Consider the following 16,985-nt stretch of genomic DNA (forward strand, 5'->3'; position numbering starts at 1 on the left):
GCATCATTCCTTCCAAAAAAATCCCAGGGCTGATCTGGACTGGTTGGATCTCCTTGCAGTCCAAGGGACTCTCAAGAGTCTTCTCCAACACCGCAGTTCAAAAGCATCAATTCTTTGGCGTTCAGCCTTCTTCACAGTCCAACTCTCACATCCATACATGACCACAGGAAAAACCATAGCCTTGACTAGACGGACCTTTGTTAGCAAAGTAATGTCTCTGCTTTTCAATATGCTATCTAGGTTAGTCATAACTTTCCTTCCAAGGAGTAAGTGCCTTTTAATTTCATGGCTGCAATCACCATCTGCAGTGATTTTGGAGCCCAAAAAAATAAAGTCTGACATTGTTTCCACTGTTTCCCCATCTATTTCCCACATAGCAACATCATATAATCTTTTTAGTGAGACAGATAATTATATAGAAATGCTCATATTTAATGCAAAGATAATGATTGTGTTTTACTAACCAAACATTGTTGAAAGAAAGCAAAGGAAATTTATTAATGTCATTACTGATGACCTTTTCTGTTGTATTTTTTGGATTTGTAAATGAATTATTATTTTCCCCAAAGACATTAAAATTTATTGCTGCACGCTCATTCATTTCAGTCATGTTCGACTCTTCGCGACCCTATGGACTATAGCCCACCAGGCTCTTCTGTCCTTGGGATTTCCCAGGCAACAGTACTGGAGTGGGTTGCCATACCCTCCTCCAGGGAATCTGAACCTGAGTCTCTTATGTCTCCTTCATTGGCAGGCTGGTTCTTTACCACTGTCACCACCTGGGAAACTCAAAATTTTTAAATCTCATTCAAATAAATAAGAGTCTTTTACTCATTAAAAGTAAAGGCAGCATTAAATGTAAAATAAAACAGAAAAGATTAACTGATAAGCTCTTTCTTTCCAGATATGAAAATATACCGCTACATATCTGGAAAGAAAGAGCTTATCAGTTAGTTGTCTCTGATTTTTCCTACATTTTAATGCTGCCTTTATTTTTATTGAGTAAAATACTCTTATTGATTAGGATGAGATTTTATCTCTGAAGGAGTTCACTGGGTCATCCATCAAATCAGGATCTCTCATTTAATCTCCTATCAGCTGTTTGGTATAATCAAAATAAAGTCTTTACCATTCAGTATTATTATGTGCTTAACTTCACCTGCTTTTGGAAACAGAAATAGATACTAGCTTATTTCCAGTATGTGTGGAGCAAGTTACACCCATTGTTTTCTGGCCTTTCTTTCTTGCATAGAACTCTCACTGAGGCTGTTAAATTTACTTGAAATGTTAAGAAGTCGTCTTGCTTTCACCACAGATATCTGGAGAAGGAAGATTTGCCAAAAAATGCCATATTTAACATTTTTGATCATAAAAATGGAAGACATATTCACTGAATATGATCAATAATATAATAATAAAGTAACTTTCATTCAGTTAAAATTATACACTACTTATTTTCTTAGGGCAGTGGTAAGAGCAGGAAGTAGGAAACTGTTAAGAAATGTCTGGTTTATGTCTGTGGCTTGAATGAGAAGCCAGAGGATAGAGAAGGAAATGGTCATGCTCAGGGCACCTTGTGTTCCATGTGAGATGGAGCATCACACCCACAGGTGAGCATTCAGGAAATGCGGTACATTGAAGCAAAGCATGCGGACTCATGATGTATTTGTACCTGCTGCTCTCCAAAATGGAAGCAAAAATATTTGAGTTAACATTTTCCTCCCTAATATGAGTCTTTGTAGAGTCGTTGATAAAATAAATAGTCTTTACAGAACAGTAGATTGGATTAAAAAACAACAACAACAAACTAACTAAAATCACTGTGTTGATACCTTCTGAGAAAAATTCTTGTTTTTAAACCGCCTGAATGAGATCTAAAAATGCCAGTTTTTCTTATTGACTAATTTTTTTTTTTCTTGGAAAAAAACTTTGGCCTGCAGGGATCTGCAAGGTCTGCTGGGCCAAGTGAGGTAGAGGCTGCAGCTATGTTTAGGGTGTGGAGCAGTGTCTGCGACAAAGAGAGAGGCCTTGGTAGATGTTTGCTGAATGAATGCAGGTAGTCCACAAGAACATGCTGTGCTAGGTGATTATTATTTTTGGTTTATTGGGTTGCCTGTGTTCAGAAGCATAAACATCAGCCTAAAAGCTCCAGTCAAAGCAGTTTTTCCTAGACTGATGCGTGGTACATGGAAGGGTTCGCTTCAGAGTTGTTATTCAGTGCTTATATTTTAGCTCTTCTAGTCATATGATTTTCCATTATTGCATGTTAAACTCTAATTGGCTGAGGACATATGGCAAGAGTACACGTGTGTCTCTATAATTCTTTTTTAAGCCACAAGGCACCTAGTTTATGATCCCTGGGAAAAGAGGTGATTACAATGTGTCTGCTTTAGAAAGACTAGGAAAGGCCTTTCAGTGATTGTGGAAGAAGCTTTAGAATGTCTTAGCAACAGGTGTCGTGATGTCTTGTTGGAAAACTTAAAAAAAATTTTTATGTATTTTTGGCTTCGTCAGATCTTAGTTGCGGCCCATTGCATCGTGCAGGATCTTTTTTTGTAGCATGTGGACTCTCGAGTTGTAGTATTCAGGGTTAGTTGCCCCACAGCATGTGGGATCTTAGTTCCCTGACGAGGGATTGAACCCACATCTCTCGCTTTGCAAGGTGGATTCTTAACTGCTGGACCATCAGCGAAGTCCCAGGAAAGCTATTCTTTAATGGCGTGTGCCTACTACTGTTCTTGGAAGCTCTGTGTAGGTTAGATTGCTCTGCAAAACATAACTCTTCAGGTCTATTTGGATGAATTGTCAAATAAACATTCCCTTTTGTTTCTAAGCTTTTTCAACATCCTGAAGATTCTCTTCAATGAACAATAATGAATATGGTTAGTAATCACTGTGCATGCGTGTGTGTTTAGTTGCTCAGACGTGTCCGACTCTGTGCAACCCCATGGACTGTAGCCTGCCAGGTTCCTCTGTCCAGGGGGTTCTCCAGGCAAGAATACTGGAGTGGGTTGCCATACCCTCCTCCAGGGGATCTTCCCAACCCAGGGATCAAACCCACGTCTCCTGCGGCTCCTGCATTGGCAGGAGCGGGTTCCTTACCACTAAGGCCACGTGGGAATCCCTAGTAATCACGGTGCGTGCTAAATTGCTTCAGTTGTGTCCGACTCTCTGCGACCCTATAGTAATCACTGCTGCTGCTAAGTCACTTCAGTCGTGTCCGACTCTGTGCGACCCCATAGACGGCAGCCCACCAGGCTCCCCCGTCCCTGGGATTCTCCAGGCAAGAACACTGGAGTGGGTTGTCATTTCCTTCTCCAATGCATGAAAGTGAAAAGTGAAAGTGAAGTCGCTCAGTCGTGTCCGACTCTTAGCGACCCCAGGGACTGCAGCCTACCAGGCTCCTCCGTCCATGAGATTCTCCAGGCAAGAGTACTGGAGTGGGGTGCCATTGCCTTCTCCTTAGTAATCACTAACTTGATGTAAATAAAGTTAGGAACATTTCTTACATTATGGGGCAATGCTTAGGGCTTATTTCAAAACAATAGATAGCCTGTTTTTTTCTGTTTTCTTCTGCATTAGTCAAACAAATAAACTGCTCTTTTCTCACTAACATTTGCCTAAGGAAAAACTATGCACTAACTAGAAAAGTAGTGTTCTGAGAAATTTCCATGAAAAGTGCCAGTCGGCACCTGAGCTGTATCCTAAGTGTTTTGTCAGTGACGGAAGCCTCAGGGACAAGCCATCACGAGTGAGAGCAGAACTGCGCTGAGGACTGAGAGTGATCCTCGCGATTCACTCAGACTCCGCTATTCCCTTACATCACTATAACCGGGCTCCAGGAAGACTGCCAAGATGTCCGGGTTTCCCTCTCCAGCCCCCCAGAGCTAACTGATGATCGGACCCGGGATGCCTTGACTCAGCCGTACCGCATACACACAGTGCGGTCCCGAGGCCGCCGGCATCCTCACCACCGACTTCTTTGTTGGGCAACTTCCTAAGGCAGCGTGGGGCAGCAGAAATGCCGGGCTCTTCACCGAAAAGCAAAGTCCCGTTGGTGAACCCTCGCCTGAGGGTAAACGGGATGTTAACTAGGGTCTCTAATGTGTTGGATTTCAGGTTAAGGGGTGTGATTTATGGGTTGTGTTGGTAAGATTCCGGCTTTTTTTGTTTGCAATCGTAAATTTTATTTCTAAGTTCTGCGCAGAAATTAGGTACGGAAAGCAGATTTTTATACACTACTGAGGAATTTCAACGGAAAGAACCCCATTTGGTGGAGTTTGAGGCCCAGTTCAGCTGATTGGATGGGTCCTTGGGGGCCACTGATGTATTACACTAGACGGTAGACATGAGGGAGTTGTCAGACTGCCACCGGGGCTTTCCTTCCCCCCATCCCCTCCCTGGTTCTTGCCAAGTCTGCTTTGCATTTGAAGTTGATTGAAATGGGTCTCACTGTTAACCTGTCAACTGAAACCCCTGTGATTTAGAAGGCTTTTTGTTCATTTCATTGGTGCAAGAAATTAAAGTGAGAAATCTGGATCCTTTTAGAGCACTGGAGATGACCAAACAGAACAGCATCTGGACTTACCCCCAATTAATGGAAAAGTGTTGTCAGGTGCAGAAATGAAATTTTTTTTTAGAAAGGTAGTTCTTTGGTGCCAAAAGTTTGTTGTGGGTAATGACCTCTCTGGAGCTATTCAGAAAGTCCCTGGAAAACATTATGAAGAATTATACCATCTTGGATTTAGGTGCATTTATTCTTCCTAAGACCACAAAATGCTTTCATATATGGGTTATCTCATTTATCTTCATAACATCAGCATGAAACAGTCTGTGGCAGGTATAATTATCCACTCTATGGAGAGAGAAATGGGGTGTCCAGAGAAACCAGAGAGTCACAGAATGTTTATGTTTTGTAGTGTTTTTCTTTCCAAATAGATGAAAATACTCTTTATTATGTGAGGAAGCTATTTATTATGGGCACGTTGTGTACAGTAGAAAGGTGTTAACCATTTTGTGCCATATGATAACTTGAGGGGGTAGCCATAAGTTGCTGTCTATTAAATCACTTTGTATATTGTCTATTTTTGGTGAATTGAACAAGTTATGAATGAAAACAAACTTGTCTGGAAAATGGGTTAAAATAATCTTTTTCTTGGTCCTTAGAAACTGGAAATGTAACTTGTCCAGCAGTAACGAAACAGAACCAGATGTTATTTTCCAGAGTAGAAAGCAGCCTGACATGAACACCTTGGTCACAGAGTCTGGGGGTTGAGCCAGATTTAAAGCATTGTTACTGTATTACATCAGAGATGCTGTGAAGAAAAAAATGATGTAAAATTATGGGAACCGAATTGGACTCTTTTGGAAAAAAAGGTGTTTGGTAAATTAAGTATGTTGTCAAGAATCCCTGAAGTATACTTGAGGAAAGTGTTAGGGGGAATTTTATTAGATAGGATACAAGGTTTTCTAAGGCAACAGAGAATCTAAAAATATCTCGACAACCAGGATAGAAGTTTTCTTCCTTTTTTGTAAGTCTGGGTAAGTGGCCAGGGTGGTCTGGCAGCTTGACAGTATCGGAAACCTAGGATCCTTTTAATTCAGTGTTTCATTTTATGGTCTGAGTTGATCCTTATTTTCTTTACCATGTCAATATTCCAATTGCTGGGGGGTTGAAGGTTGGGGAAGAGACAGTGTACCAATCAGAGCCCTATATATCAGTGTTTATCCACTTGGCTTCCCTGGTGGCTCAAATGGTAAAGAATCTGCTCATAATGTGGGAGACCCTGGTTTGATGCCTGGGTTGGGAAAATCCCCTGGAGAAGGGAATGGCTACTCACTCTAGTATTCTTGCCAGGAGAACTCCGTGGACAGAGGAGCCTGGTGGACTGCAGTCCATGGGATCATAAGGAGTTGGACATAACTGAGTGACTTTGCAAGAGATCCACTATCCGTTGGTCAAACCTGAGTCCTATGGACACATTTAGTTTGAGAGAGCCTGGGACATAAAGTCTTTAGCTAGGTAGCCATATGCTCAGCTAAAATGTGAAGGGCTGATACTAAGTCAAGAAGGGGAGAAAGTATATTGAGGAAAACCCAGCAGTCTCCAGCACAGAAATATATGGGGCAAAATTTTAATCTATTTTGAGATGTATCAATTCTATGGTTGTTTTAGAGTTAAATGTTACCCAGTGTGCTTTCTGGGGCTTCCCTGGTGGCTTAGTGGTAAAGAACTGCCTGCAACACAGGAGATGTGACAGGAGCTACGGGTTCAATCCCTGGGTGAATCCCCTGGAGCAGGAAATGGCAACCCACTCCAGTATTCTTGCCTGGGGAATCCCATGGACAGAGGAGCCTGGCGGGCTACAGTCCATGGGGTTGCAAGAGCTGGACATGACTTAGCAACTAAACAAGAATATATGAATATGTCAATCATCTGATAGATTTCCTTAACTCAATTGAGATTTGTGACATAGCTAAATCATTAAGATAATGAATTGTGTATTTTTTATATTAAAAGGGTGAATATAAATTTGGTTAGTTTTGCCGTGTTCCTTAGTACTTTGCATTGGAGTAATCATAGTTTGGTAAAAAATTCCCTAACACTTCTCCCTACTCTTAACACACACATTAAGACAGTAAAATTGGAAGAAATACTAAGAATTTACTTATTTATCAATTCTATATTACAAAATCAAATTTGTCAGTCCTGGTAGAATTAGAAATACCATTTAGCTACAAGAAAGGGTAAGGAGCCATTTGACCAGAATACTAAATATTAATTTTTAGGGGTGAAGGTATATATTTTTCTTCTTTGGTCATAAGTATTGCAACAACTTTTAAAAATGTTTTTTTGAAAGATTTTAGAAAATATTTTTACTTACTGGATTGAACTTATGAAAATATCATCTATTTCTGTTTAATATCAAAGAAGTAGCTGTGTTGTGTCTATAAACAGCCTATCTTTCTATAAACAAAAGTTCTCTCTGGTTTCAGTTTCTTTAAATTTCATAATTGTTCAAATAACCTTGCTCAGTTGCTTCCGTCGTGTCTGACTTTGTGACCCTAAGGACTGTAGGCCACCAGGCTGCTCTTGTCCATGGCAAGAATACTGGAGTGGGTTGCCATTTTCTGCTCCAAGGGATCTTCCCGACCCAGTGATCAAACCCTTCTCTCCCGAGTCTCCTGCGTTGCAGGCAGATTCTTTACCACTGAGCTGGCAGGGAAGCCCCATATGCCCTTAGTGCAATATTTATTTTATTTTCTAAGTACTCTATTGCTTGCCATAGTTGTTTGTTTTGTTAATTGCTTTTACTGTTTTTGGCTTTTTTGGTCTTAATAAAAGTATATTAGGTCACTTTTCCAGACTATTCCTAAGATGTGAAGGAAAAGAGCTTTCTGGCTGTGATATGTCTCTCACTCTTCGGTACAGAATCTTTCAGCTTATAATGCAAATATTAACCTTTGCTGAAGTCCAGTTGGGAATGATCCATCCATTTTGGGATCCTTTGGGACTGAATATTTTTCTTTAAATTTTTAAATTGCACTAATATAGGCAGGTAGTTTGGAGAAGGAAATGGCACCCCACCCCAGTACTCTTGCCTAGAAAATCCCATGGATGGAGGAGCCTGGGAGGCTGCAGTCCATGGGGTCGCTTCACTTTTCACTTTCATGCATTGGAGAAGGCACTGGCAACCCACTCCAGTGTTCTTGCCTGGAGAATCCCAGGGACGGGGGAGCCTGGTGGGCTGCCGTCTATGGGGTCGCACAGAGTTGGACACGACTGAAGCGACTTAGCAGTAGCAGCAGCAGGCAGATAGTTTAAGAAATCTAAATGCTGATGATAAAAAAACTTTTCTCTGCCCCACACTCTTTCTACCCTTAATTTCTATTCCACAGAAGCAAACACTTGAAACTATTTAGCCATTGTTTCTGTTATTTATTTCTCTATTTCTAAATAAAATGCTTGTGGGACTATTTTTAAGTCTTTTTAAAGTAAAAAGCATGCATTTTAAAAATTGATGTCTAGCTTTTAACGATGATTTTATTGTACTCTGCCTGCAACTACATATGCCCTCAGTATACATAGATATCCTCCCTTTCAAGAGCTGTTTTATTATTTGTGCTTCAGTCACGGTTCAGTGGTTATAGTACTATGATTATATAGAAATTGATCAGAGATGAGCCATGGAGTGTTTTATGATTATATTTTCTTTTGGAATTAAACATTGCTCTGTTTTTTCTTTATCTTTCTATTTCATCTCACCATTGCTTCACCTTAAAACTTTGCCAAAGAGATTAAATTCATCTCACTATGGTAAAAAAACAAAAACAAACAAACAAACAAAAAAACCCCAAGAAAACAAAAAGCAAACAAAAACCTCAGACAACCTATAGGGCTCTTTTTGTTTGTTTTCTTGGCGACATTCTTAGAGTTCCCAGTCTTGCTCCCTTCTAGACTGGTATTCTCTGGGCCTGAGAAGCATTGTCTAGCATCATCCTATGAATTTCTTTTGCTTCCTCTTCCTCCTCCCTTGATTCCATATTCTCTTTCTTGGGTGAATCACTGTGTTGAGTGGACTACATCAGCCATTAATTCCTGAGAGAGGGTATATGCGAAGTAAGTTTTTCAGGCCTTTTATTTCTAAAATGTCTCTATTTTGTACTTAGCTAGTAAAGAATTCTAAATTGGAAATCATTTTAGCTCAAAAAATTGAAAGCATGGCTCCATTTGTCTTCTAGTTACTTTTATTGTATCAGAGAACTCTAGAGCCTTACTGATTCTCTGTCCTTCATATGTGTCCTGTTTTTCTCTCTTTGTTTTATGAAGCTCTTGTTTATCTATAATTGTCTGAAATTTTAGTGTGATACACTTTTGTGTGACTATTTTCAGTCAGTAAGATGGATACTTATGGAAAGCACTTTTCAACCTCTAATTTCCTTCGTTCTAGGATTTTAGGAGGAGAGAGTATTATTTCATTATTTCTATCCCTCTGTTGCCACTACTCATCTCATTCATTCTCTCTCGTCTCCCTCTATCTCTCTCAGTCTCCATATACATATATATAATCTATAAAAATATAGCTATATAAGAAATATATGTTTAGATATATACCTATATATCTATCTGTCTGCACACTTATAAAGACACAGATACAGGTGGATGGATAGATAGATAGGAAGATAGATAGGGAGTGTGTTTTGCAAATGTTTTCTCCCAGTCTGTGACTTTGTCTTTTCATTCTTTTAACAATGTCTTTTGGAGATCAGAAGTTTTAAATTTTAATGAAGTCCAGTTTATCAGTTTTTTTCTTTCATGTATTGTGGTTTTGGTATTGTATCTGAAAGGTCACTGCCAGATCTAAAGTCACATGGTTTTCTCAAATGTTGTCTTCTAGGACTTTTGTAGTTTTACTTTTTGCGTTTAGGTCTGCAATCCATTTTGAGTTAATTTCTGTGAAAGGTACAGGGTCTGCTTTTAGATTCTGCTTTTGTATGTGAACATCCAGAGGTACCAGCACCGTTTGTTGAGAAAAGTATCTTTGCTCCACACTGTATTGCCTTTGTTCCTCTTTCAAGGATCAGTTGCCTCTATTTGTGTGAATCTAGTTCTAGGATGTCTCTTCTGTTTCATTTGTCTATTTGTATGTATATATTGCCAATACCACACTGTCTTGATTACTGAAGCTTTGTAATAAGTCTTGAAGTTGGTAGTGTCAGTCCTCCAACTTTGTTCTTCTTCAACATTGTGTTGGCTATTCTGAGTCTATTGCCTTTCCATTTAAATTTTAAAACCAGTCTGTCAGTATCCACAAAAGAACTTGCTGGAATCTTGATTGGTATTGCATTGAGTCTATGGATCAAGTTAGGAAGAACTGACATTCTAACAATATTGAGTCTTCTTATCCATGATTGTGGTATATCTCTTCATTAATTTTGTCCTTTGATTTCTTTCATTTGAGTTTTATAGTTTTTCTCACATGAATCTTTACATATTTTATTAGATTTATACCTATTTTATTTTTTATTTTGGTAAATTAAATGGTATTTGTTTCAAATTCCAATTTTTATTGTTGGTACATGGGAAAGCAATTGTATCTGTTTATTAACTTTGTATCCTGCAGTCTTGCTATAATTGCTTATTAGTTCTAGGAGGTTTCTTTTTCTTTTTCCAGTTCTTTGGGATTTTCTACATTAAGAACTTGCTGTCTATGGAAAAAATAGTTTTATTTATTTCTTCTCAATCTGTATACTTTTAATATCCTTTTCTTGTCTTGTTGCATTAGCTGGAACTTTCAGTATGATGTTTAATGGGAGTAGTAAGAGGCATCCTTGTGTTGACCTCGTATTAGAGACAAAGCTTCTAGTTTCTCAGCATTAGGTCTGATGTAAGTTTGGTTTTAGTAGATGTTCTTTGTCAAGTTGAGGAAGTCCTCTTCTGTTAGTTTTCTGGGAAATTTTATAATGAATGGGCATTGGATTTTGCCAGGTATTTTTTTCTGCATCTGTTGATATGATCATAGGGATTTTCTTCCTTTAGCCTGTTGATATGGTGGATTACATTAATTGATTTTTGAATATTGAACCAGTCTTGCACAGCTGGAATAAATCTTACTTGCTTGTGGCATATAGTTATTTTTAAACATAATAGGATTCAATTTCTCTATAATGTTTATTTACTGTGTTCTTTATGATAAATTACTGAACCAAGTAATCACCAACAGAAAATGTAGCCTTTTTTTCATAGTAGTCTTGTGATAAATGTTTCTTAATAAAGATAGGATTTAGAAACTGATTGTGTTTGGTGAGTAAGAGGACATGACTGAAGATCACTCTAAACAGTTGAGATTTGTTGAGAAGGAAAAGACAAGAGATGGAAAAGAAAAGAGGAGAAATAGATATTCAAAAATAAAGTATTTCAAAAGATATTAAAGAATACTTATTTTCGTGGTTCTAGTATTATGGCTGGAGAAAGCAATGGCACCCCACTCCAGTACTCTTGCCTGGAAAATCCCATGGACGGAGGATCCTGGAAGGTTGCAGTCCATGGGGTCCCTAAGAGTTGGACTGGACTGGGCGACTTCACTTTGACTTTTCACTTTCATGCATCGGGGAAGGAAATGGCAACCCACTCCAGTGTTCTTGCCTGGAGAATCCCAGGGACGGGGGAGCCTGGTGGGCTGCCGTCTATGGGGTTGCACAGAGTTGGACACAACTGAAGCGACTTAGCAGCATCAGTATTATGGCCAGAAAGAGGTATATATCTAAGTAACCGAATAAGCAGGAAATAAGTTGAAGACAGAGAATTTTGGAAATTGTCTATGTATTAGTGACAGTTGAAGCTGTATAAGTGTAAGTGTATGATATTGTTAAGTGGGGGAATGGAAAAAAGATGAAAGGTTTGAAATGGACACTCAGGAATACTTATACATAGATAGATAAAAGAGAATCAACAAGAGATAGAGAAGATGCATATCAATGGAGAACCAAAATGTTATAATATCACAGAAGTAAAAGGAGGAATTGCAAGGACCAAGGATTGTAATCAACAATGAATGTGAAAGAAAAATTGGAAAAACGGGAGCCAAACAAAGAGCCATGTATTTGATAAATATAAGTTCATTGATAAAACTTTTCCCCTTAAAGTATACGGAGTGGACGTTAGAATGCATAAGGTAAAACAGGAAGTGGAGGCAGTGATTGTAGACTATGCTTTCAGAAATGTTGACAGTGAAAAGAGAGAAGTTAATTCAAAGGCATAGCAAGATTGAAGGAGGTATCTCATCAGCAGTAAGGTTTTAGCATGTCTGATTGCTGCGTCAAAGGAGACACTGGAGAGATAGTGTGAAGATTCAAGATGGAAAGGAAATATTAGACAGAATGAGGTTGCCATTTAATATATTGCTGCCTCAAAATAAGCCAACATGTAAGTGATCGGTTACTGAATGATTTAGATGTCTTTTAGAAAGCTTTAATATATAAAGGTGTATATCAGTTAGTTTAGCTGAGGCTGTTCTTCAGTAATCCACAATCCCCAAGTCTCAGCGGCTTAAAAGAACTAAGTTGTATTTCTTGCGGACACTCTGTGTATATCATGTAACAGGTCAGCTGGGGATTTTGCTGCAGTTCATTCTTACTCTAGGATCCAGGGTAATAGAACAGCTCTTTTTCTGAAGATTGCTAGTCACTCTGATACAGGAAAAAAGAGACATGATAAATTAAACACTGACTTCTTAAGCTTTCAGTTGTAAGTGACTTTTGGTCACTTGCACTCACAGTTCATTCACCAAATCAAGTCACATGGCTGTGCTGTCTCCCTAGGGATGGGAAGTACAATCTTAATTTAATACTTGCCAGGAAGGAGAGCAGAATATTTGCAAACCAGAGTATTTGCAAACAGTCCTAATGAGCACCATAAGGAATATATTTACCTGGAGTAATATATTGAGTTACAGTTATCAAAAATCTAACATTTATGATCATTTCTGTAAATAGTTGAGCAGTACATTTTTCTTCAGGAAAATAATCCTATACTACAACTTTGCTCCTAAGGGGAAAATATGATTGGAATTAGAGCTCATTTACAGTTACAATGTCATTTTCAGTACTCTGTCTCAGAAGTATACAATATGATGATTGAAACATAAAAGGAATACATTGGGTTTTACCAATTATCACTTTTAAATGTGAAATAATGAACTTTGGTAAAAAAAAAGTAACATTTTTTCTTAGAACTTGTTGACTTAAAGACCCTTTTCATTCTTTAAAATTCTAGATAATTCCTTTAAATAGTGTCAAGTTCTATAAAGGAGGAAAATAGAAGATGAAACAAAGATCTGACCCAGTTCTCAGGCTAATAGTTTAGTCCCCTCTAACTGTACAGTTGCAGTTTAAAACATTCTGTATTATCCCAACAGGAAACATTTCCTTTGTACAAGTGATGGTGCACGTTTGGTTCAGCGTAGATTCAGTTCCCAGTTGCAACTTATACATGCTGTACAGGGAAGTGTTTAGTGTTCAAACAAGAATTATACTTCATTATCCTAGTTTCAAGTTTCTGCATCATCTCATGAATCTGACAGCTTCTTCACAAATGTACTTATTTAGAAGTCTTCAGAGAAGCGTCCTAGACATTTGTAGCATTAATAGGGATTTAGATTGTAAACGATTTTAAGTATGGGGATGGCAGGTGTGGTAATTTTATGGATTTTGAAACATTTTCTCATCACAGTTGTAACAGACCTATCTGCAGTACTTTGCTGTGTCTGTTAAAAAGGCTCCAGGGCCAGAATAGAACCCAATCAGGGTGCTTTTACTGTTGGGTGGCATCCATTTCCTTGATGTCCTGTACAGTCTTGCAAGAGTTTCTCTGTAGGACGTGACTGTTGAGTGAGTTTTACCTGGCTGTCAGTGAATTTAAGAGAGTAAAAGGAGACTCTCTCTGCAGTACTAATAAAGTTTCTTTGGAACATAAAAGGAATGAAATCAGATGTCTAGAAGCCTGCCAGAGAGATAAAATGCAATGTGCTTTAGCCATTGTTTTTCTCCTGATTAAGTGCATAGTATTAAAGCTACATATAAGTTTGGTGTGTGTGTTTGGGTGCATAGGTAGAATCTGATGTGGTTAAAAAAAGGTAGACTTTACTGTTTAGGGAGCTGAGAAGAGAGTGTTCAGTTCAGTTCAGCCGCTCAGTCGTGTCCGGCTCTTTGGGAGCCCATGAATCGCAGCACGCCAGGCCTCCCTATCCATCACCAACTCCTGGAGTTCACTCAGACTCACGTCCATCGAGTCAGTGATGCCATCCAGCCATCTCATCCTCTGTTGTCCCCTTCTCCTCTTGCCCCCAAATCCCTCCCAGCATCAGAGTCTTTTCCGATGAGTCAACTCTTCGCATGAGGTGGCCAAAGGACTGGAGTTTCAGCTTTAGCATCATTCCTTCCAAAGAAATCCCAGGGCTGATCTCCTTCAGAATGGACTGGTTGGATCTCCTTGCAGTCCAAGGGACTCTCAAGAGTCTTCTCCAACACCACAGTTCAAAAGCATCAATTCTTCGGCACTCAGCTTTCTTCACAGTCCAACTCTCCCATCCATACACGACCACTGGAAAAACCATAGCCTTGACTAGACGTGTTAGTTATTTCCAAAAAGGGCCTTTTGACCAGGGTTGTGTTGGTTTAAAGAATCTACAAAAGAGGTAAGTGTTGGCGAGACACCACACTCATTTTTTAAACAACCTGAGTAAGACAAAATGGAAGAGGTTCAAAGTACAAGCAAACAGTGTAAAAGTACAAGGAAAAATTAATTCTAAGACATATACAATCCAAGAAAAAAAATCAAAATATTTTTGTTATCAAGGATCAGGGCTTGTTTAAAATAGATTTTTTTAAGTAATTTTACTTATGTATGTATTTTTGACTGCGCTGGGTCTTCATTTCTGCTCGGGCTTTTCTCTAGTGGTGGTGAGTGGGGACTACTGTCTATGTGTAGTGCCTGGGTGGTCTCTTGTTGCAGAGCATGGGCTCTAGAAATGTGGGCTTCAGTAGCTGTGGCTGCCGGGCTCTACAGAACAGGCTCAACAGTTGTGGTACACAGGATTAGTTGCTCCACGGCGTGTGGGAATCTTCCCTGATCAGGGAACAAGCCCATTCTCCTGCACTGGGAGGTGGATTCTTTACTGTTGAGCCCCCAGGGAAGCTCTGAAATAGATTTTTATTAATGAGAAAGCATATTGCTTGGATATAACCACTGGGAGCATATAGTTTCATGTGTATCATGAATAATTTTAGCTTGTACTAGAGAGGCCTTCCACTGATTTGCTGCTGCTGTTGTTCAGTGGCTAAGTCATGTCTGACTCTTTGCAACCTGGTGAACTGCAGCACGCCAGGCTCCTCTGTCCTCCACTATCTCCTGGAATTTGTTCAAATTCATGTGCACTTCCACTGATACATGTTAATTATTTAATGAAATATAAAATATTTTGACAGGATAAGTGACTTATTCATCTGCTGAACCAGTCACCTTAAATCTGTAATAATATTCAGCGTATTGTCAGGTATAAAGTCTTAGAACTCTTTAGTTGATTTCAAGGATTTTGAATTAAGATGTTTGCCTGGAATTTTTTTTTTTTTAAGATGTTGACCTGGAATTTTAAGTGGAATTGAGGCTTAGAAACAGCCTGAATAATATTATTTTCATGAAAATACGATATAGGCTTCTGAATTTAGGTGTTTCCCATGAGTACTTCCGAGGTGGAGCCGTTGGTAAAGAATCTACCTGCCAATGCAGGAAATGTGGGTTTGATCTCTGGGTCGGGAAGATGCCCTGGAGTAGGAAGTGGCACCTCAGTCCAATAATCTTGCCTGGGAAATCCCACGGACAGAGGAACCTGGCAGGCTACAGTCCATGTGTTGCAAAGAATTGGACATGACTGAGCATGCATGAGTACTTATAGATTTTAAAGTGAAATTTAAAAATATTGTCACATGACTTTAATATTTGAGCATATAGTTTGACTAAATATATGTGTTTGTGGGATTTGCATATATTAGTAAATTTTTACATAGGTTAATAGATTTTAAATGGACCATAAGTAATAAGTAATAGCCATATTATTTATCTAAAAGTTTGTGTTTTAACATTGCATGATAACTAGGTTAAAGATGAATCTCTGTAAAATATCTCTGGCACCTATCAGTATTTACACACTGATAATCAAAATGTCTCAGTGGTTGATTGATTTTCTGTGCCTGAGGGAGCGCCATCGGAGAAGGCGATGGAACTCCACTCCAGTACTCTCTCCTGGAAAATCTCATGGACGGAGGAGCCTGGTAGCTGCAGCCCATGAGGTCGCTAAGAGTCAGACACGAATGAGCGACTTCCCTTTCACTTTTCACCTTTATGCTTTGGAGAAGGAAATGGCAACCCACTCCAGTGTTCTTGCCTGGAGAATCCCAGGGATGGGGGAGCCTGGTGGGCTGCCGTCTATGGGGTCTCACAGAGTCGGACACAACTGAAGTGACTTAGCAACAGCAGCAACAGCAGCAGGAGCACCATAGCTTTCTTGTTAAATTTACTACCACCACAGAGGTAGTGGTTTTGAGGTATAAGATTTATAAGATGAAGTACAGTTTTCTATTTTTAGTTCCTCGCACACAGAAGAATGCTTGGTAATAGCTGCACTTTATCTGTGAGCTGCACTAAATTTTTATAAATTATAGGCTCCATATTTCTGAGGCCAAATTTAAAAAAACACCTTCTTCTGAAAGATTTAAAGTGGAGAGTACTGTCATACTCATTGTATAGAATCCTGGTAGAGATGCAAGTGAGGATGCATGATTTGTGTTTAGGATTACAACTGTATTAGAGCAAACACATTTAACATATACATATCTTTGTGTATGTATCAGTTCAGTTCAGTCGCTCAGTCGTGTCCGACTCTTTTCGACCCTGTGAATCGCAGCACGCCAGGCCTCCCTGTCCATCACCAACTCCTGGAGTTCACTCAAACTCATGTGCATCGAGTCAGTTATGCCATCCAGCCATCTCACCCTCTGTTGTCCCCTTCTCCTCCTGCCCCCAATCCCTCCTAGCATCAGAGTCTTTTCCAGTGAGTCAACTCTTTGCATGAGGTGGCCAAAGTATTGGAGTTTCAGCCTCATCATCAGTCCTTCCAAAGAACACCCAGGACTGATCTCCTTCAGAATGGACTGGTTGGATCTCCTTGCAGTCCAAGGGACTCTCAAGAGTCTTCTCCAACACCACAGTTCAAAAGCATCAATTCTTCGGCGCTCAGTTTTCTTCACAGTCCAACTCTCACATCCATACATGACTACTGGAAAAGCCATAGCCTTGACTAGATGGACCTTTGTTGGCAAAGTAATGTCTCTGCTTTTGAATATGCTGTCTAGGTTGGTCATAACTTTCCTTCCAAGGAGTAAGTGTCTTTTAATTTCATGGCTGCAGTCACCATCTGCAGTGATTTTGG

General features: G+C 39.3%; 1 protein-coding gene across 1 annotated transcript in view; it reads left to right on the forward strand.

Moving 5' to 3' along the window:
- COL25A1 (collagen, type XXV, alpha 1) overlaps positions 1-16,985 on the forward strand; it is a 494,338-nt gene that overhangs the window by 88,562 nt on the left and 388,791 nt on the right. The window lies entirely within an intron of this gene.

Source organism: Bison bison, unplaced genomic scaffold (genome assembly GCF_000754665.1).
Source record: "Bison bison bison isolate TAMUID 2011002044 unplaced genomic scaffold, Bison_UMD1.0 scf7180017864389, whole genome shotgun sequence".
NCBI lineage: Eukaryota > Metazoa > Chordata > Mammalia > Artiodactyla > Bovidae > Bison > Bison bison.